Raw genomic sequence first — 22,989 nt, 5'->3', positions numbered from 1 at the left:
AACAATGACTTTCTGTCCCTTTCTCATGTTATCTCTTTTCCAGGATGAAGAGCTTTATTCAGTTTAATCTTCTCTTGTACAGTAGCCAAATCTGATCATCCTTGTTATCCACCTCCATAATGTTTTCTGGTTTTATGTGTCTCACCTTCCCGAGATGGGGTGACAGGATGCAGTATTCAAGATACAAACACATTGTTGCATACTGTGGTATAATGAGGATTTTTGTTTTGTTCTCTGTTTCTTTCTAAGAAATGCTGATTATTCTCTTGATTTTTTGACCTGTGCTAAGTACTGAGCTGATATTTTCAGATAACGATATACAGTGACTTCAGGATTTCTTTCTTGAATGGTAATACAGGCACAGCCTTAGCTGTGTCTACAGCAGTACAAACTCTGCCAGAGGCTGATCCTGGGCGCTTGCATTTGATCACCTAAGCTACTCAATAGCTACAACAGTGGCCAACATAGAATTGGCCTATGCCAGCTAGCTCTCTCCCAAACTATTCCCAAACATAGTTGTAGCTTCCTGAAGCATGAGTCATCATCCATCAGGAACAGTTACTAACAGGTAGCCTGCATGCTGTAAAACTGTTCTAGAGGGTTCGAGGGAATAATATTACGGGCATGTGCCACGACGTCAGTGTTAAAGAACAGTCCTGGGTAAACCTAACATATAAGTATATTTAGGTGACAAAAGGAAAACTAAGGAAAATGTGGGCCCATTGCTCAGTGAGACAGCGGCCCTGCTTACACAAGACATAGAATCATAGAATGGTTTTGGTTGGAAGGGACCTTAAAGATCATCTAGTTCCAACCACCCTGCCATTGGCAGTGACAACTTCCACTAGAGCAGGTTACACAAAGCCCCGTCCAACCTGGCCTTGAACACTGCCAGGGAGGGGGCAGCCACAGCTTCTCTGGGCAACCTGTTCCAGTGCCTCACCACCCTCACAGTAAAGAATTTCTTCCTTATATCTAATCCAAATCTGCTCTCTTTCAGTCTAAAACCATTACCCCTCATCCTATAACAACATGCCCTTGTGAAAAGTCCCTCTCCCCCTTTCCTGTAGCCCTCTTTAGGTACTGGAAGGCTGCTATAAGGTCTCCCTGGATCCTTCTCTTCTCTAGGTTGAACAACCCCAACTCTCTCAGCCTGTCTTTATAGAAGAGGCATACATTACCAGCTCATGTTGAGCTTCTTGTCAATCAACACCCACAAGCTCTTCTCCACAGGGCTGCTCTCAATCCATTCTCCGCCCAGCCTGCATTTGTGCATGGGATTGCCCCGACCCATGTGCAGGACCTTGCACTTGTCCTTGCTGAACTTCATGAGGTTTGCATGGGCCCACCTCTCAAGCCCATCGAGGTCCCTCTGGATGGCATCCCTTCCCTCCAGCATGTCAACCACACCACACAGCTTTATCCCATGTTACTCTGACAAGCAGATCCCTGAAGAAGACAAAGTCTGCTCTCCTGACGTCCAGAGTAGCGAGCTTGCTGTGCACCCTCCTTGCTGCCTTAAGGATCTCAAACTCCATCACTTCATGGTCACTGCAGCCAAGGCTGCCCTTGAGCTTCACACTCCCCACAAGCCTCTCCTTGTTGGTGAGAACAAGTTCCAGCATAGCACCTCTCCTTGTTGGCTCCTCTACCACTTGGAGAAGGAAGTTATCATCAATGCATTCCAGGAACCTCATGGATTGCTTATGCCCTTTCTTCTTGTTCCTGCAACAGATATCAAGGTGGTTGAAGTCCCCCATGTGGACCAGAGCTTGTGAATGTGAGGCTGCTCCTATCTGTCTACAGAGGCTCTCATCTGCTTGGTCTTCCTGGTCAGGTGGCCTGTAGCAGACCCCTGCTATAATGTCACCTGTCCCTGCCCTTCCTTTAATCCTGACCCACAAGCTCTTGGTCAGCAACTTATCCATCCTCAGGCAGAGCTCCATGCACTCCAGCTGGTCACTGACATAGAGGGTGACACCCCCCTCCTTGTCTCCCCTGCCTGTCCTTCCTAGAGACCCTGTATCCTTCCATTCCAATGCTCCAGTCATAAAACCCATCCCACCACATCCCCATGATGCCAATAAGATCATAGCCCTACAAACGTCTGCATGTCTCTAACTCCTCTTGTTTATTCCCCATGCTCTGTGCACTTGCATAAGAGGCATTTAAGTTGGGCCCATGATGAAGCTGATTTAGTGGGTGGAACTCCTCTGTGATGTTCTTCAAGTGCTCTACTCCTGACCTGTGATCCCTCTCCAGGCTCTGGACATCTGTTGCTGGCACTGGCTCCAAACTGGTAGGAGTGGGATGGATTGAGGTTCTGCTCACCCTGCAATTTTAGTTTAAAGCCCTCTTCACAGCTTGGCAAGCCTATGACCAAAGATGCTCTTCCCCTTCTCTGACAGATGGACTCCATCAGCCCCTAGTAGACCAGGCTTCTCAAAGCAAGTCCCATGGACTAAGTATCCAAACCCCTGGCTGTGGCACCAGTCCCATAGCCAATTGTTGATTTGCCAGATTCAACTGGCCCTTTCAAACCCCCTCCCTTTAAACAGGAGGATTGATGAAAAAACTGCATGCGTTCCAGAGTCCCTTACCCCCACTCCCAGGGCTCTGTAATCCTTCATACTTCTTAGACTGCTTCTGGATGTATCACTGGTGCCCACGTGAAACAACACTGGATAATAGTCAGCGGACTGTATGAGGCTTGGTAGTCTGTCAGTGGCATCCCTGCTATGAGCCCATGGTAAGCAGGACACCTCTCTAGAAAGTGCATTGGGTCAGCAGATGGGTGCCTTTGTACCTCTCAGAATAGAGTCTCCTACTACTATCGCCCGTCACCTTTTCTTAGTTGCACTGGTTGTTATACAGGGAGAAGGCTGGGCTGCCTTCCTTATCTCCAGCATCTCTTGTGATGAGATGGATCTTACCCCTTCAGTCTACAGAGAGGTGAAGCAGTTCTGCAAGGGCACCTCAGGCTTTGGGGGAAGTTTCTTCCTCCTGCAGGCCCTTGCAGTTGCGAGCTTCCATTCTTCTGCATTATTGGCCCCCCTCCCTTCTGTGTGTGCTGGTGGGGGAGGTTTGGGCTATTTGGCCATGGGCTGAGGGTCCACTGCAGACTGCGCTTGGAACCAGCTATCTAACTCCTTCTCAGCCTCCCTGATGTTATGCAGCCTTCTCACCACCTCCTGCAGCTCAGGCATCTGCTGCAGGAGGTCCTTCACCTGGGTAGACCTTTCGCAGGCAGGTCTGCTGCCTGTCCCTGCCCCAGGAAAAAGGTGTAAGCCCTTCCTCCAGTCTGAGGTCTGCCCTGCAGCCTCTCCCTTCAGCAGCTCTGTATGGGTGGAGGCATCGGCCACCGCTAGGGTAGATGGTGCGGAGCCCCCATCCGGAGCTGCAGCTTTTGCTCTCAGACAAGTGTCCACCATCCTGCCTTGAGGGTCAGGTAGGATGAGAGCCCTTCGCCTATGCAGATGGTCACAGAACGGTACCCGGTTGCTGGGTTATGTGTACTTCAAGCTTCTCCACTTGGCCAGTGGAATGCCCCTCCTTCGAAGAGGCGCCCTCCCGCATGAACTGCCACGCCAACCACCATGCCGTGCCCTGGCTGCCGTGCCACACCCTGTTTGCCCGCTCTGTTTGCGTGGCTCCTGGTGCCTGGTGCTCCCTGGGGCTGCCAGTTGTGGGTGTGTGGGGTGGCTGCCGTTACTCCTGGCCCCACCCACACCTCGTCAGCTGCTCTCTCTTGTGAGAGCTGCTAGCTCCTGGCAGGTCTCTGCACTCCCCTGGGGTTTTCCTGGCTCAGGAACCACCCCTGTACCCTGCGTTCTCCTGCTCTGCTAAGAAACGTGCCTGCACCAGCGCTGATCACCTTGGTGAGTGACGAGGTGGTAAAGATGGTAAAGGATGACGTACTGAAGGACTTCTTTGCCTCAGTCTTTACTAGAAAGATGGGCCCCCAGGTCCCAGAGACTGGGGGAAAGGCTGGAGCAAGGAAGATGTACCCTTCGTGGAAGAGGATCAGGTCAGGGAATACTTAAGCGATCTGGAGGTACCTATGTCCATGGGCCATGATGGGATGCACCCATGAGTGCTAAGAGAGATGTCATTGAGAGGCCACTCTTGATAATCTTTGATCGATTATGGTGACTGGGAGAAGTGCATGAAAACTGGACGAAAGCAATTATCACTCCTATCTTCAAGAAGGGCAAGAAGGAGGACCCAGGGAACTACAGTCCAGTCAGCCTCAGCTTGATCCCTGGGGAGGTGATGGCACAGGCGCATTTCCAGGCACATTAACAACATGAAAATCATCAGGAGTAGTCAGCATGGCTTCCCAAGGGGAAATCCAACTTGATAAAATTGGTACAATGAAATGACTGGCCTGGTAGACAAGGGAAGAGCAGTGGATATTATCTGCTGTGCTTCAGTAAGGCCTTTGACATGGCAACCTGTTGATGTATGGGCTATATGAGCAGTGAGGGTGGGTTGAAAACTGGCTGAATGGCCAGGTCCAGAGGGTGGTGATCAGTGGCACAATGTCAGTTGGAGGCCAGTAACTAGCAGTGCACCCCAGGGGTCAATACTGTGTCCAGTCCTGTTTTACATCTTCATTAATGATCTGGATGATGGGGCACAGTGTACCCTCAGCAAGTTTGCAGATAATGGTGTTATTGTCCATCCTTTGTATGGATAGTTATTTTTCCCATGGTGCATGCACAGTTCTTATTGCTGGATTTCATCAGCCATTTTAAAATGCAATCCCTCAATATCATGGTATGTTTCTGTTAATCTTTGAAGTCAGTTTTACTTTTGATTGCTTTTAATTATTTTGTATAATCAGAAAATTTTGTTGCCTTACTATTGAGTCATTTAGGACTGTACTGAACAGCATGGATCCCAGACAGATCATGGTGAATATGCCACTATTCCACTGATACAAAACCAGAGCTATTATTTCTATTTATTTTTTCTAGGCTTTAAACAAGAGAAGTAACTTTCCTTTTATCCCACAGCAACTTAGCTGTTTTGGCTTTCCAGTTATAATATTTTGACCAGTCATCCTTAGCCACCTTTTTAGGTGACTCTTTCAAAGAACTCTAACAGATGCAGGAGGCATGACCCTTATCCTCAAAAATTATGGGGTATCTGCCCCCATATGTGGCATTAATCCAGTTCTCTTTGCAGAAGTGCAGATGTGCTGGTCTGTAGTTTCCCAGATCCTCCCAGCTGCTCTTTGTGCCACACTTTCCCATCTGTAAAACTGTGATGCTGCTACCCCTTTATCTTATAGGCCTGAAATGAAGATTAATTAATTTTTATTTCTGAATCACTCAAATATGAGTGATATGAATGACCATAAGGCATTTAAACTATTGAGAGAAGTCTACTAAGTAGCAAATAAAAAGGGAGAGCACATAATAAACAGTAATAAGAAATAAAATACTGAACTACTATTTGTAGTGTGCTGAGAGATTTCAGGTCCTTTATGAAAGGCAGGTCCTGCCTGACAAACCTGATCTCCTTCTACAACAGCATGACTTGCTTATTGGATGAGGGAAAGGCTGTGGATGTTGTCTACCTTGACTTTAGTAAGGCCTTTGACAGTGTTTCCCACAGCATTCTGCTGGTGAAATTGGCTGCTCGAGGCTTGGATGGGCACACGCTTTGCTGGGTAAAAAACTGGCTGGATGGCCAGGCCCAAAGAGTTGTGGTGAACGGAGTTAAATCCAGTTGGCGGCCGGTCACAAGTGGTGTCCCCCAGGGCTCCGTTTTGGGGCCACTCCTGTTTAACATCTTTATTGATGATCTAGATGAGGGGATCAAGTGCACCCTCAGTAGATGACACCAAGTTGGGTGGGAGTGTTGATCGGCTCGAGGGTAGGGAGGCTCTGCAGAGAGACCTGGACAGGCTGGAGCGATGGGCTAAGGCCAACTGTAGGAGTTTCAATAAGGCCAAATGCCGGGTGCTGCACTTCAGCCACAACAACCCCCAGCAGCGCTACAGGCTTGGGGAGGAGTGGCTGGAGAGCTGCCAGTCAGAGAGGGACCTGGGGATGTTGATTGACAGCCGGCTGAACATGAGCCAGCAGTGTGCCCAGGTGGCCAAGAAGGCCAATGGCATCCTGGCTTGTATCAGAAATAGCGTGGCCAGCAGGGACAGGGAAGTGATCTTACCCCTGTACTCGGCACTGGTGAGGCCGCACCTCGATTATTGTGTTCAGTTTTGGGCCCCTCACTACAAAAAGGACATTGAATTACTCAAGCGTGTCCAAAGAAGGGCAACGAAGCTGGTGAAGGGTCTGGAGCACATGTCGTACGAGGAGCGGCTGAGGGAACTGGGGGTGTTTAGTCTGGAGAAGAGGAGGCTGAGGGGAGACCTCATCGCCCTCTACAGCTACCTGAAAGGAGGTTGCAGAGAGCTGGGGATGAGTCTCTTTAACCAAGTAACTAGAGATAGGACAAGAGGGAATGGCCTCAAATTGCACCAGTGAAGGCTTAGACTGGATATTAGGAAGCATTTCTTTACAGAACGGGTTGTTAGGCGTTGGAATGGGCTGCCCAGGGAGATGGAGGAGTCCCCATTCCTGGAGGTGTTTAAGAGTTGGGTCGACATAACGCTTAGGGATATGGTGTAGTTGGGAACTGTCAGGTTAATGGTTGGACTGGATGATCTTCAAGGTCTTTTCCAACCTAGATGAGTCTGTGATTCTGTGAGTAGAAGCATAGAGTGTAAAGCTGAGAGGGATGATCATCACCCCCTAGTTTGTTTTACAGTTTCTTGAAAGCCAGGAGACATCCTCATGGAAAAAATTCTGCTCTTCTGGGAGGAAAAAAAACACCTATTCACTAAAACAATGGAGAATCCAGTATAATGCTTAGAAAAAGTGTATGCCTTCTTTCTATTCTCAGTTTGTTGAGCTTGAACTCCCAGCTATCAGCTCTTTATATATATATTCTTTCTAAGAGTATATAAAGGTTAAGGAGTTCTTTGTCACCAGGTTTTGATTGCTCAGATAGCTTTTCATAGATGGTGATCAGAACATCTAGTAAATTTCCATTGCTGCATTAAACAGATTGAGGTTCATGAGGCTGGGATCTTACAGAGTCCCTTTGGCTGAATATGCGAAGGGACTTAGGCATCTAACTGCTGCTTTAGGTGATATTCACATAAAGTCCAACAATTAGTTGTCCCTTAGACACTAGACTCTCAGAGAGTTGCTGCATCATCGTGCCAGTTTCATTGGCATAATAGCATTTGGTCTCATGGCACTTCTCAGATCATGCCTTACATGAAGTTTTCCAAGGAGAAGACTCTTCACGGAGAAGAAATTCCTGGTTTACCTTGCAGTCCAGAAGAAAGGGTATTCACCTGGTGGGAATTGTTTTCAACCGCTCCTTTGACTTGATTTAAAACAAAGACTAGATTTCAGGTTACACACTTGCTAGGAGAGGGCCCTGAGGATTCTGTTGTTGGGTAACTGGGTGTATGAGGAAAAGCTCTCTGTTTCTGCTACTGATGTGTTCAACTCTGTATTAGCTAATGAAATAGTAGCGTAGAAAGGAGGACAGTGCATAATTCAGTTAAGGCACACACCTGAGATGGGAGAGGAGTGAGTTCAAGTCCAGACTTAATGGAATGTTTTATTATTTGTACAAAATGGAGATTTCTGGGGGAAACTGAGAACTGTATCAACCTAGTAATTTGGGGCACTATCCTGCAACATGGAGAACCTGGCTCCCAAACTACATTAAAAATAATTATAAAATTGTATTTTCAAGGGTTTTCATTTCCCTGAAGACCACACTAATATTTGGAGGCAGAGCATCTCTTTGGTTAATTTTGGCATGGCAAAACCCACATTCATTCTCGGAAGCTAAGCTTTTTCTTTGATGCTATAATAACTATTATGTTGATACTTAACAGGTTAGCTTTTTTTAAAAAATGAACCAAAATAGCATCACAGTAATTTTCAAAATATGTGATTTTTCCCAATATGAAATGCATCATTGTAATTATCTAATTAAAACAGTAAATGTGAAAATCTTCTCCCAGAACACAGATAACAGTTTTTCAGGTGTAAGAACTATATGTATTATATAGAATCATATTTCCAAGGACTGTATTAGAAAAAATATGGACATATTTTATATATAAAAAATTATTATTGAGATGTGTGGGGATGTTAGAGTGTACAAATTCAGTTCATAAGAACAGACAATCTCTACCATATAGGAAATCTGTTAATATTGTAGATTATAAATCAGGGGTTTTTTTTATTCTGCAGAGTCCCCAAACAAATCACAGCTTACCTCTGTCTTTTAATAGGGCCTTTTCCAAAGACCTTTGAAGTTTCCAATTGACTCAACAGGGTTTGGATCTGGCCCTAAAGTAGTAAAACCTTTGTTGAATGTTTATAGATAACCACTTAGTCAGTGCTGTCTTAAGAAAAGAAAAAGAAAATAAATTAAATGCATCTTCCAGTGACATAAGCCTCATGAAGAATTAACTAGGATAAGCACTTATTCTAGTTGGTGCACTGTCGATCTGAACAATGCAGACAAAAATAATAATTAAAACATAGCTTCATGCTGAGATGAAACTTTCAAGAGTGTCTACTGTGTTAAGCTTATGATTTTTCCGGTTTTGTATTTGCAAGCATAATTATGTCCCAGAGGCAACAGGAGCTAGTGCTTGTCAGTCCCCATTTCCCCCTCCGATAGGAGATTAATTTCTTTACACAGAAATCCAAAAGTTGATGCCAGAGCAATAATAATAATGTAAACAAGTCTTTTATTCTTTTAATCTGGAATGCATAATTTAATGGCATAGTTGTATAAATAATGAAAATACCACATCTACTTTAGACAATTAAGGGTGAACTGAAGGTAACATTTAATGTAGTATTGATTGACTGTATCAACAAAATGACGGCAGACATCTGTATGGATGATAGCAGTTAGGAAAATGCTACCAAGTCTATCAATACAGATTAAGTAAGGGTGGGGTGGAGCAGACTTGATGGCTCAGAGTACTGGTAATGGAATATGGAGCCTTTCACCTCCAGCACACTGACTTGAGCCAGCCTAGGTCAGTCTGTGACTGAAAGTCATTACCATCAGATGGTTCTTTAGTGAAATGAGTTTGTCCTAATGGCAGGCTGTCTGTGTCACAAAATGTGCCATCTATCATGACTGACACTGCGTTGGGATTTTCAGCTAGAAGGCTGGAAGGAGAGAGGATGGGCTCTGCATCCCTTCTACCCCCGTGGGGAACAGGGGTAAGGACAGTTGTCTGGGGCTGCTCTGCTACGGGCAATGCTGCAGAGGTTTTAGGAATGTCTGATTTTAGGGACAGTGGTGCTAAATACTAACCAAGCAAAGAGCAAAAGGAAGGTACCTGTGCTAGAGAAATTGCAACTGAGATGTAAGACAAGACATGAACAGACAGAAATAGTAAATATGGGAGAAGCATGACAGAAGTAGGCTCAGCACACCAGTGGCATCAAGTTACAGTAGCTATCCTGCCATACTTGTCTTTTGGATGGATTTGAGAGTTAACAGTGTTACATGGGGAAAGCAAAACAGGGTTTGTTTTAAAAAAAACTGAATAAAAGCACAGTGTAAGCCAGTATCCTACAGGTTAGTCAGAGGCGAGAAGCAACATTAAAGCTAAGGGAGAATAACACAGGGTAGGAATAAAGGATTTCAAAATGAAGGCAAAGTGCATACAGAGCCAGTGTAGAGATGGGAGACACTGGAGAGATGCAAAGTGAGGAATGACATGGACAAAGGGATAAACTAAGGGGATTATTTCTTTCAGCAGCAGTTCTGGTTGGATATGAGCAGAGCAAGACTGTATCTGTCAAAGCCACCAGAAATGACATTGTTAGGAAGTGACAGGAGCATAAAGAGAGTTTTAGCTTTGTGGTTGGATGGAGAATACTGTACCTTTTAGAAGTTCTGGAGTAAAGTATTATCTGAAAGATTTAATGATAGCCTGAATATTAGCCCCATTTGGGGCTAATACTGGCAACATTCAAGCTACAGTTCTGGATGAGAGATGGGGGCAAAACTCTTACTCATAGTGACGGCAAAATGAATAGAACAAAAATAATTAATAACATTCTTTCACATCTTTGACCTTAACATGGTGGTTAGACATACATGATGAGACATCAAATTAGACAGTCGACAAGTTGTTGCATTTTGGGGAGTTAGTTTTCTGTATGTTAGTTTAATCTGTGTTGTCATCTTGGAACAAAGATGTTGAGCATCATTTCCCAACCCTTCATCTACTGAACTCTGAAAGCTCAGGGTCTGCTTCTAAGAGCTCTGCAAAAGATACATAAGAACAGGAAGCCTATTTTCAGTAGGCTTAACTTCTATTAAAAAAAGTTTCACAGATCATAAAGTTGAATCCCACTGCATAGGAGAACAAAAAGGGACAGATTCTTGTCAAATTGTTGGAGTAAGTTGAAGATCTTGTGAAGAAACAAAAAATAGAAGGAAAAGCAGGAAAAGACTGTCACTGAAAACAACAGCTGATACATTTTCTTCACAATTTTGTGAGATAAAATACTGTGTAAATTTAAAAAACCCTTTTGGATTTTTTAATTCATCTGCTCAAGGGATATGGCATCAAATTGATGGATATGGCAAGATCAATAAGATATTCCTCTCTGATTGATGTACATTTCAGTTATAGTTACATATTTAGTAATTGCTTCCCTTGTGTATTTATACCTGTAAGAGACAGATTATAAATATCCTATAACACATATACTCCACCCAGGCTGCTTCTTATCCTACAAAACACAGCAAGCCTGTCAGTAGTACTTTCTATCATCTAAATGTCAACTGCCCTTCTGACCATTCCACCAGTATGCATGCCTTCTCTGCAGATGAAACCCCACAATGGGAAACAAACTTTTCCCATAAAATGAGGATTAAGAATGAAGAAATTAAAGACAGTGAGACTAAAAATGGTGAAAATTTCTCAGTGGTTGTAGAGCTCCTTTTCATGAAGTCATAATTCTTTATGACTTATTTATGGATTAAGTATCGAGGCTGCTGGGCATACACAGGTTTATTACTTAGAAGAATAACTTGCTGGTGAAATGAATATTGTGATTAGGTGAAATTAGGTGATATTGTGCTACAAGGACTCACAAGGACAAACTCCTCAGTAGTGGTTCAGATAACACAAAATCATGTAGCTGGGTACACTGATTCTGATATTCCTGCATATTTGTTTATTTTGGTTGTGATTACGCGGTCAAAAATCAGTTGGGAACAGCTATTTGAATGAGATTGCTGTTTTGCATATAATACCATATTCAAATATCCATGAGCATAATCATGACTGGGGTTTAACTGAATTGTACTAAAACAATCAAGGAATCAAAATAAAGTATTAAAATATTTTGCATGTATGGGGTTCCTGGCTTACCATTAGGAGTAAGAATGAAATAAAATTTTGTTGAAAATTCTGAACACACGGAAGTTAGAAAAATCAGAGCTGGTGCCCATAGAGGGTGTGACACCCCTTGTTCCACAGGGGACAACGTACCCTGGGGAGAAAACCTAAGGTTGTGTCCAGTGAGCTGCAACATTCAAAGCAGCTAAATATCCTTAGTTTGAGACTTCTTGGCAGAAAAGGTACAAAAAAAGCTTTGTGTCTCATCACTCGAAATCAGGACAGGCTGTATTTCTAAGAAAGCTGTTTCATTTCAGCCATCCATTAAGCTTGCTACAGAAATGACTGGAGAAAACTCTGCGGTTTGGTACACATGCCAGACGGAAACTCACATTAATCAACTTTTCTGTAGGCTCATTCTCCACTTCGTATGCGTGTCATCTAGAAAGATGGGAAAGTTCAGCTGGGTACGGCTTTCACTTCCTAAACTGCAGAGGTAAACAAATGCAAATATTTCTTTTTTGTGTACTTTCCTTACAGGGGAGTGTTACACTTGGTTATCAACTGCCATTTTTGCAGGAAGCAAAGCATGCACTTGCAATATTAATCAGTAAGCTGTTCCAAGAGCCACTGGCTTACTTCTTGCACCAAAGTAAATGAATTATGTTACAAAGGACGTAGATACAACTCAAAATGGTGAAAAATAACCTGACAGGATTAATAATTTCCCATGTGTTATATTTTTAGGACCTTTTATGGAAGTTCTCAGTGAAGTGGGCTTGCAATGGTGATGATCTGAAGGTGGCTAGGTGCTTTTTATTCTACATGGCTGGAGCAACAATTCTGATACAGGTAGGCGAAAGAGTGGTAAAAACTGAGTGGAGGGTGTGAAGGGAGGATGCTGAAATACTCTACGACTGAACTTTCAGCCTCCCCCACAGCATCTCCCCAGGAAAACCCAGGGAGACACCCGAGGGGCGCAGGCAGGCGGGAGCGAGGCCTCCCAAAGGGCAGGCGGTCGCTGCGGGGCCGAGGCCGGACGCTTGGGCCGGGGCCGCCGCTGCCCGAGGACCTTCCCCGGCCCACCTGCGGGCGCAGCTGCTGGGCGCCGCAGGGGGAGGGCGGGGGCCGGGCAGCGCTCCCGCCGCCGCAGGTGCCGCGGGGCCGGGGCAGTCCCCCCGCCGGCGGGCTCGGCGCCCCGGCCTCGCGCAGGCCTCTGCCCGGCAGGGCGGGCGGGAGCGGGAGGCGGGGCGGCGGGGACGCTCGGGCAGGAGGCGGCGGCAGCCCCGCCAGCACAGGAAGTCGCCCCGCCGAGAGAGGAGGCAGGAGGCGGAGCTCTGCCGCTCGGCCCGAGGTACCGCGCCGCTTCCCGGGGTGGGCGAGGGGCCGCGGGCGCCAGGGCCAGGCGGCACCGCCGGGCCTGCGGTTGTCACGGCAACCGCCCCCCCCCCCCCCCGGGGGCGGTGAGGGCGCGCTGCCCCGCCGCTCCTCCGGCGCCGCCATTGGCCTGTGGGCAGGGAGCGTCCGCCCTGGCGGCGCGCTCGGCCGGCCCGCTGTCCGCCGCGGGCCTCCGCTGCCATTGGCCGGGAGAAAGCGCTCGCCTCCGCTATTGGCCGGAGCGCGCTGCCAATCGGGGCGGGCGGCGCCGCGGGCGCCCGGGTGCCGCCCCCGGAACGGGGGCTGAGGGGCCGGGAGGGGTCAGCGGCCGCGGCCGGCGCGGCCATTTTGGGTGTGGGCGGGAAAAGCCCCCCTGTCTTTTCTTCTTCCCCCCCCACGGCGGCGTACGCTGTGCCCGGGAGGCGGGAGCGGGCGGCTCCTCTCAGGGCTGGGGCTAATGGTGCTACCTTACGCGGTACCGAGCGCTCCTTGGCTGCCTGGCTTCTTTCCCCTGTGCCCACAGGTGCTGTTAGGCAGGTCCCTCGTTGGGCTGTGACTGGTCGATCTGGAGCGAAATAAACCCATTACCAGGGCGTCTCTTGGGCGAGGGCTGTGTTCGAGGCCTGGCCCGGGGGCTCTCAGGTTGGCTGAGCTGACAGACGCCTGTGGTGCCTCCGTGTGAGGACACCCCACGGCTTTCCCTCAGGAGCTCAAGCCTTCGTGTGCTGCCAACCATCGCAGTGTGGTTGGGTATGTGTGTGTGAAACCCCGTCTGTGTGGGGTTTCCGGGTGTCTGGGAACTGGACACAACAGCTGCTCTGTATGTGTGTGTGTGCATGTGTAGGCTGACCCCCCACACGCAGTGAGACCAGGACGTGTCAGAGCCGCTCCATGTGCAGTGTGTATCAGGGCTGTATGTGGTCGGCCAGCTGTGCGTATGCAGTAAATCTGATACAAGCTGGGCTTGTTGAGCTGTCTGTGTTTACCTTGCAGCCGGGATGTGTTCCGGATACATTGGACTCCTTTGTGTTTTCTGCAGAGTGCGCTGGTCATGCTTAGCTCAGAAAATCCTGGACAGAAATACGGGAGCTGCAACATTTCTAAACATGAAGTGTTGGCAGGGATTTCTGCCAGCATATTCATGTAGCTCTCAAACTACTCTGCCTTACCTTAGCCTACTAATTATGAGGACAGAGTGTAGTACCAGCAAACCCCTTTAGAAGAGCTAATGGTACAAGTGGTCTGTATGTACAGCACACGTGTTCACACACAGTAATTCAATTCCATGTCGTACAGGGCTCAAGTTCTTTGCTGCTGGGGACCAGGCTCATTCCTAAAGAGCTAATCAGAATGGAAGGGTACCTGTTACTGAAGACGTGTTGACTTTCTTCCATCTTGTGCTACTGATGTGTGACTGCCATAGTAGAAAACTGTAGAAAGTGATGTTTAAGGGATACACAAAACTCTATAGGCATGGGGAAAAGTGGACCATTTCTTACGTAGTGCTATTTGGCATGTCATCCTTGGCTGAACCACTTCACCTCTTGGTACAAAATGGGCTTAGGGACAAACTTTGTTGCTTAGAAAATAGCTTATCTGCTCACTAAGGAAAAATTTGGCAGATGCATTTGTTGGCATGATTATCTTTGATCATGAATTAGTACAATTTACCCTTCTAGGACATGTTTTTTATCTTCATGGAAGCCATGAAGATGTCAGCCTACTTCAGGTCAGTACAGTAAGCATGAGCATAGAGAAAACAAAGAAGTGGTGTTGACTTTGAAATAAATTAATCACACCAATACAAACAGCTGATACATTTTTTTAGGAAAAGGCAATTGCTCACTTTTTGCTGTTATTCTTGGTTCAATATGTAGAGGTTTTTTTATAAAATAAATTACAATTATATAATTTATGTCTTATAGCTGAACCTGTTTGAGCAGAGGTAGATGAGCCCAGGTAAATGCTCTCAAGAGGTCCCTTCCAGCATCAACAATCCTGTAGTTCTGTGGATTTGATTTATTAATTTAACCAAGTAGAGATTACAACAATGTTCTACAATTGACTTCTTTGTCTAAGATAGTATGTTGTATCTGTAAAAGCAATATAGAAAATACCTAGTTGTTTCAACATAGATGTGGGAACTCTTCAGATAGCTAGGTTTTGAAAGATTACTTCATATGACTAAAACAGAGATTCCTGTTGGCATTGGTAAAACTCCTCTTATAATTAACTTTAAATCTTATATTGATATACATACAAACACATATATGTGTTTCTATTAAGTTCCATAAAAACAGGACTATCCCTCCCATTTCAGATGCAGGCAGCTGAGTTCCTGAATTCAATTACTGCATCACGTTGAATGAACAGGATTTTTCCATACATCTTTACTTAAAAACAGACTTTATCAAAAGGTAATATGCACAAGATACATACTTTTCTTTGTAAAATCAAGAATAAAGGCAGTGCTTTTATTACTGTTTTTTTTTTATTTTCATAAACTTGGAACTATACAGAGTAAGTTTATATGCACTGGAAGATTCCGTATGCACTTCTGCCAGTTCCCTAACTTCATAGCTCTTACTGTTCCACTCTGCAGTCTCTTCAGAAAAGGAGGCCAGTTTGTGTGCCAGCTTTATAGCAGGTATGGGAAAATCCTCCAACTCACCATTGGTCACAAATGCAGAATGAAGACTAGTCATGTAAGCTAATACATTAACCTGTGATACTGCCCAGTGTATATCTAGGATTTACTTTGTTCAAATACTTCAGCCAAATCCTGTCGCCTAGTCTTAAAGGATGATTTAAGCTCATTGTACTTCATGGCAGTAGCTGCAGAAAACATCCAATTTTAGGAGACTCTACGTAGAAAACAAGACAAGGGTTTTTTTACAGTGCAATGAAGACATTTTCCTTGGATTTTTCTGTGCAATTTGTTTCTGTGAATTAGTTTTTGTTTCCTACATAGTTTTAAAAATCTTTCAAAAGAAACCGAGTACCATCAAGATTAAGTACTGTTAATTGCAGTTGGAATTTTAGAGTTTCTGTGAGATTTTTTTCATAATTAGGAAGTTCTGGGTTTTGTTTTTCTTTGGGATATTTCCATATTAATCTACGTTTTTCATTAGCAAGACAAGCTGTGAATTACAGACAAGGATAGGGTACTCTGGAAAGTCTTTATATGTTGCTAAAGCAGGCTAATGTTACAAAATGGGGTTACACGTTAATAAACCCTAAACCAGTTTAATGTCATCTTGGAGAGCCAAGTCAATCTATTAAATACTTAACACTTCATAAGTAAATTGTTATATTTATGTGTTATTAGATACATAAAGAGAACGAAACATAGATGGTTGTAAGGTGTAGACAAAGAAGTCAATGATTTCCGTTTACAGTAGAAGTCTGTCTCAGTCCTGCGACTCTCTTATGATATTACTGTTGTAATACAGTCACTCTTGGGAAACAGGACTGCAAAAATATATGTTTTCTGACACAAACTGCTTTAAATTTTTCTGCTCTTGTACATTTTTTCATTTGTTTGCAGTTTTACTTTTTATTGAGGAAAAATGTGAAGAGATTTATAGAATACATACAAACTGATAATTTTTTAAAATAAAAAATGAAGTGCTTTTCAGTGAATGGCTATCGTCATTTCAAATGAAGTCTGCAATGATTAAATATTAAAATGATCGATGGTTTAAATTAATATAAAACTTTTCAGGAGATTATTACAAAGATTAACATTTTTAATGTTTTAATACTTCCATAGTTTATCAATCACAGGCACAGTGAAACTGTTTTTAGTTACCAAGCTGATGATCTCATATATCACTGCAGTATTATGCACAGCATAAACATCATGGTGTCATTGGTAAGGGAGATGAAGAAACACAATTTATGTTACGGCTCTTTAATAATCAGTTTTAGTCTTGAAGTATTTTTTGACACACAGAATAAGCAGGTAAGATTTTTTTTTTTCCATTTGGAAAGAAGATAAGAAGGAAGGATAGTTCCAGAAAAGCTGTATGTATGCCATTTAGGAGGGAACTCTGTTTCATGTAATGACAAACATATATTGTCACTGGTACTGCTACAGAAGGAGAAAAAGCACTTGCATGTATTTTTCCAAGTAGGACTTCCATTAATACGGCTTTAATATCCCCAAATTATCTGCAACTGCCTATGGTTCCTGATACATTTTTATTCATTAGAATTATGTTTGAAGGTCATGGGAAAATGTCAAGGCACCCCAAGTGCTTTTGTATCACTAGCTGCGCATAGATACCCCTGTAATTCGATGGGTTGAGTAAACGCTTACTCCAGGCATTCTTGACATGGACAGTGCTAATCCCTTTGTTTCACATTTCTTCTGCTTTTTTTAAACAGCGAGGCTAAAAATCAGTGTTAAGTGATTTTTAAGTTTGCTTTTGCCTCTTTAACCACATATTGCAATGATACAGTGGAGCTTTATACAATACAGTTTATTGTGTCCCAGGGCTTCTTGCAGTGTTAAATAGGATAATTCATACATCAACAAAATATTGTTTATTCATGTGTCATGATTGTTCTTGGCATTGTCCTTCATCCAGTATGTTTTAACATCAAAAACAGGGCAGAATTGGAAAGACACAGTGTTATGAATTAGCCAATGTAAACCCAATAGGAGGTGTAAAGAAGGATGGGAGATAGGAGAGGAAGGGTGAAACAGAAATCCAGGAATAGATACTGAGCTGGTGAAGTGAATAAATGGGGAAAGACACTTCTGACAGCAGAATCTTATGATGGAGAAGTCGCTTACACCAAAAAGGGCGAAGTATGAGAGAGGGAAAGAGCAAAGGTTAGCACTAGGTGAACGGTGAGAATGTTGAGAATGGTATTGGGAAGTTAAAATCCAGAGGGCGAAGTGAAGCACACCATTTTGTACACAAGTTTGTTGTCAGCAACTAATGCTGTTATTTCTATTAAGTAAGACAACAAAATAAAAGATGGAGTTACATTGCCTGTAGTTGGTTGCCTCTAGCCAGAAAACCAAATTTATCCTCATGTATTTTCATTGAAATAAAATAAATAATGGAACAAAATAACCTTTTATGTTATGAACTGGTTTTTATAGTGGGAAAACAGATTGGGTTGGAAATGTAGTAGATTTCAAAGTTTCAATTGTTTTCTCTCCGGCTGTGCTGTGTGGTGTAAATGAAGAAAAGGTTAAGTTTACCCATGATAATTCCCTCTCACATTTACATTATCAATCAGCCTTTGTAGCTTTTTGTGCTTTTATCTATTGTGTTTTTATTGTAATCTTTACATATGAAGTTCTCAATTCTACAAACTCTTATGCTCAAATTTATTCACGAATGGCTCTGACAGATGTGCTTTGGAAGCCTTAGAAGCTGTGGTTTAAGATGCTGCCAGCTGGTCGCCTTCTCCCCACCCCTCAGATTGCAGTCTGTACAGAAGAGCCAGCAATACCTGCACCTCAGTTTGCTTCCCTCACCTTAACTCGCATTTCTTTTTGGGTGGCTTGCTCTGGTGCGTAGGCTGGGAATGGGGTCCAGGGTCCTGGGGGCAGAACGTACCTCCTCTTGTTGCTCTTTTTTACAGGCTGCTCACCCCTGGCAGCGAGGTGGTTAAACACCCGGGTCGGCAACATCTCAAAGCCTCTCAGATACCCAAAGTTTGTTTATGATGCTCCCCTGTAGTTTCAAGTTGAACGTGATTTAAACTTTTTATTTTAAATTACATATGTTTTCAACTTGTTAATGTACCAAGTCAGGTAGGACATTTCAGTACTTGGATTACCCATATCGCCATCTCTACTTAGATTCTCACCTGATGGTTTTGTCTACTCTTAAAAGTGATCATGCCCAAAAGATCATATTAAAAACCATAGATCTTTCTTTCATGTAGTATGTATGCCATAGAAATTGTCCAGTAGGCGGTTTTAGTGTTGCACTCGTGTGTGGAGCTGATTATGCTGCCTCCAATTAAGATTGCATCACTTACTTTACTGCTAGACAAGTATTGTATTACTTACCTTCTTGTCAAAAGGAAACAGTTAACCTAAAGGAGTGTATTCCTTGTTTTTGTTTTGTGTCTTGGCTGTCAGACTGAAAGTACACTATTTGTATAGCTAGCATTTAAATTTGATTAGGTCCTTGATTTACTGTTACTCAACTAAAATTAAATTAAAAATTAGGACTGTACAGTAACAATAAAATGGATAAGGAGCTGGTGAGCTGCCAGCACTAAGAAGTAAAGGCTGGAGGCCACTGTCAATGGATGAGAGCTTGTGGCGACTTTCCCCAGCATTTGTCTTGGTGTGATGCTTTTTGCTGTTTTAGTCAATTGTCTGTGTGTAAACATAGAAGCAATAGTGACAAACAATGGATGGTTCAGTGATTGCTGGATTGATGAAGGGATGAAGTATAAAGCATTGCTGAGATCATGGTAACATGAGTCTGTTAAAATGCAGTTTGTCTGCAAATGCATTGAGGAAGAAGGAATGCTGAATGTGTGTGCAGAATGGAAGATTTTTATCTTGTAAAGCTATGACTGGAGGAAGACTTGGGGTTTGTGAAGAAGCTCCTGTAGCCAGAGGGGATTCAAGTGCAGGGCAGTGTCAGGAAGAGCTGGTGCTGCTTAGAAGAGGTGGGGGGAGAGGTAGGAAGGTGGTTTAAATCCCTGTAATAAGACCGGTGCTGGAATTTTACGTCTAGTTCTGTTTGTATGAAAAACCCATCCTGAAAAATTTGAAAGTATGATGAAGGTCCTTCTGTTAATGGTACTACCTCTGGTAGGTGGGCTTGAGAGTGGGCACAAGCTTGCCGTGATGTTTCTGACCACGTGGCTACCTTACCACAACAAGCTGGACCACAACAAGCTCTACTATATGCCCCGCCTTGCTGCTGCAGAGCAGAGCCCCTCCTAGATACAGTGTCGAGTGTCCTAGGCAAGGCTATGCGCATCTGTGTGAATTTGTCATTTCTTCCCATTACAGAGGGCGTGGGAAGCATTGTCTCTTTTTGTTGTATATGTGCATCATGGAAAGCTTTCTATAATATGATTTTTCAACTTTAGGCTTCAGTGTGATTAAATTTAAGCACGGTTTTAATGGAACCACAAAGAATTGCAGCAGCTAATATTTGGGGTTTTTTTGATTCTGCAATCATAAAATGATCAGAGCAAGGATGGATGTGACTTTTTTTGAAATTTTTTGACATATGCTATTTCATTTATGAATGAATCCGTAATCCATAAGTGAAAAGGTTAACAAAGGCTTCTTAGATTTGTTTCCTTTTTTATTCTTCAAGATAGGATAATTTGAAAGCCTGGGTTATTTTGGTATCTTTCTGGGTATGCAAAAGAGCAGACCAACAGGATAAACAGGAAGAGGGTATTCTGGAAAAATGATTAGTATAGACCCAAAACCTATTTAAAAAAACCTTCAAACTATTTTCATTTTAAGTACACCAGTGGGGTTAAATAATATTAGTAACTTCTGTTAGAGTAACAGATCGTAATAATTTAAAACAAAAGGTCCCAGCGCACTTGCTAATATCCTTTATGGCTTCGGTAAAATACATCTGAAATGATTTACAAAGCAAAGCTTCTGATGAATTCTTCCAGTTCTACATGGGAAGAGAGTCTGTTTATCTTCATGCATGTTTATATAGACCCATGGAAATTATGATCTAAATGTGGGTACCATACTAAAACATAGCCATATATGCAGAGTAAAGAATTCAAAGCACTTGCATTCTGTCATTTATTGCACACAAGTAATGTATGTTGCATAGGCTCAGTTCAATTCTGTATCCTGACCATAGAAGGACTCTATAGAGTACGTACTGTACCTTGAGGAGACCTTCAAGGGGAGGGAATGGTGTGTGTAGGAAGAAGCCTCAGGGCAATGGCTCTCTGACCAAACTTGTCTCTTGTCTGTTTTTGAGCCTTCAGACTCAAGCACTATCAGTGCTGGAAATAGTGAAGAGCTGGAGAGATGTTTTCCCTCTACTATGCTGGTATACATTTTCATTAACTCACCTTATTAAAAAAAATCAACGTGGAAACAACTGGGGTGGCTGTAAAGCTGAGTGCATGGAATAGAGTATTTTAGAAGTTAAAAGCAGAAGCAACTTAGCTAAAGTCCTTTTTAGAGCTGACCGAGCTCTCCTTAAACTTCTTAAGCTTTATTACAGGCTTGTACAGCTTTTGGTGCAATAGTGGCCGGACTGAGCAATTGTAGTAGGAAGAGAACAAACCTGCAGTTTCTTGTGTTGCTGTTGAATCTGTTCTTATGAAAACCAGCCTGAACTCACTTTACTGTATGCTCTAGCAGGGCTTTTTTTTGTCGTATGCAGTCTACAAGGCTAGATTTCAGGCAGTGCATCCCCCTCCTCCTAATAAAACTTCATGGCAGTGCTGGAGCATACATTCTCCTTTGACTCTAGCTGAGGGCATGTGCAACCCCTAGTGCTTAGAGAGATGCACTCAGGAAATTACCATTTTATCTCAGGCTAGGATTTCTGAGGAAATGCTCACAAGCTGATAGCTACTCATTAAATGATCTCTTTTAGGAGTCTCATAATGATTCCATCCCATCCTATTCCTAAGTAGTTTGAGGTGTAGGAATCTCTCATCAGAGGCCAACCTTTCACATGGCAGAACCCAGGGTCTTAAAAATGTGCCATCTCCAAAAGCCAGCAACCCATGAAAAAGTGTTCAATTCTGTATTTCACTAATGTTTTTACAGTAAATAGAATTTCATGTGTACTGCGTGACTTGAAACACTCAAAGGAGTACTTTAGTCAATGTGTTAGTCTCAGTTGGTGTCATCTTTTGCTTTGGCATTCTCCTGGACAAGGAGCTCTGCAGCAAAATTTCTTCCTTGTGACACACACACACTGTTCAGGAGCAGTGGCAATAGATGGGGACACAGTCTCCTCCCATCCTGTGGTCTTATGGGAAAGCTGTGAAAAGAGCCCAAGTAGACATTTGCACAAATGGTTGCATCTGGGACATTCAGATGTTCACATGACTTTCTGCTATTTCAGCTGATACGTTTCTGCTGTTTGACATTTTTTCTTTTTGCTGCCTTTTCTTCCCAGCTGCACTCCACGCTTGTCTCCTCTGCCTTAAAATGAGTCAAGTAAACAGTTTACCACATTTTCTGATGGCTATCAAAGCTTATTTTTTTCATTTGGCGCATATAAAGGTTTTAGCCTGATTTTGATCCATTCCTTTAATTCAATTTTTGTTCAAGATTTAGATTTCTGATAGATACCAAGATCTTATACTCTCTTTTTGCCCAAATAGAACATAAAGCTCCTCAAGAGATGGTATCATGTACACTATTACTTTATTCTTTATCTTAAAAATCATTACCTTTAATGGGATCTCTAGGTAGGTTTCAGGAGAGCCAAGTCCTGAGCAATTTAGATACAATCTGCAGAGGGTGTGCTTGGCCTATTGTTTTGAACTACTTTGGAAACTACTGAGCCTATGTTATTTAAGCAGTTTTAAACTCTTCACCCAATTATGGCCTAATCCTTCAAAACCAATAGAGTAGGACTTGTTTTTGAAAATGCTGCTGCTAACATCTATGGGTCTGTTCACTAAGCCTGATTATTAAGCTCATTATTAAGTACTGTAGGGCTGAACTTTACATTTGATATATTAACACTAAGTTATCTACTGGTTTTCACCTCAGGCAATTTTAAAGAAAAAAATACAAAAAACTATGTAATGTGTTAAGGCTAAGGAAATGCATATCAGCTTTATCTTCTGATCTTTATGGTGAAGATTAATAGGTTATTCTGTCTTTAATCAGTTATTGAAAAATAGAGGAAAACATAAATGCCAAAACCACCAAATTAAAAGTTTACACTTAATATTTCTTTTGCTTGGTGACTAGAATAGATTTATTTGTTTCAAGCTGAGTTGCTTTCCTGAAAGTCTCATACAGCATGTGAGACCGCAAAAGTGGCATAAAACTATTTTTCTTGATTCCTAGATCAGTCTATTTAATACTTATTGAGCTGCAGTAGTTTCGGAGAAAGAAAAAAACCCCATATTCATTCTGAATGCTGGATGGAAAGATTACCTTTTAAGTCCTTTCAAACACCAGGTTTAGTAATGAAAGTAATAATTCAGTTCTGCTGAAGTGTTACGATTAGGTCTATGTGTAC

At 43.2% G+C, this 22,989-nt stretch overlaps 1 protein-coding gene across 2 annotated transcripts in view; it reads left to right on the top strand.

Moving 5' to 3' along the window:
* Positions 1 to 12,705: 12,705 nt before the first annotated feature.
* The window catches only part of TRIQK (triple QxxK/R motif containing), a 64,796-nt gene continuing 54,512 nt past the window's right edge, over positions 12,706 to 22,989 (top strand). Inside the window, exons 1-2 of one of the 2 annotated variants that reach the window (XM_074884423.1) lie at positions 12,720 to 12,776; positions 15,120 to 15,216. The gene's annotated coding sequence lies outside the window, so the exon portion shown is untranslated. Of the gene's footprint in view, positions 12,777 to 15,119; positions 15,217 to 22,989 lie in introns of both variants that reach the window. The other variant, XM_074884414.1, reaches the window with a different exon arrangement.

This window comes from Strix uralensis, chromosome 1 (genome assembly GCF_047716275.1).
Source record: "Strix uralensis isolate ZFMK-TIS-50842 chromosome 1, bStrUra1, whole genome shotgun sequence".
NCBI lineage: Eukaryota > Metazoa > Chordata > Aves > Strigiformes > Strigidae > Strix > Strix uralensis.
Note: the sequence above shows the minus strand (reverse complement) of the source record. Positions and strands in the feature narration are given on the sequence as shown.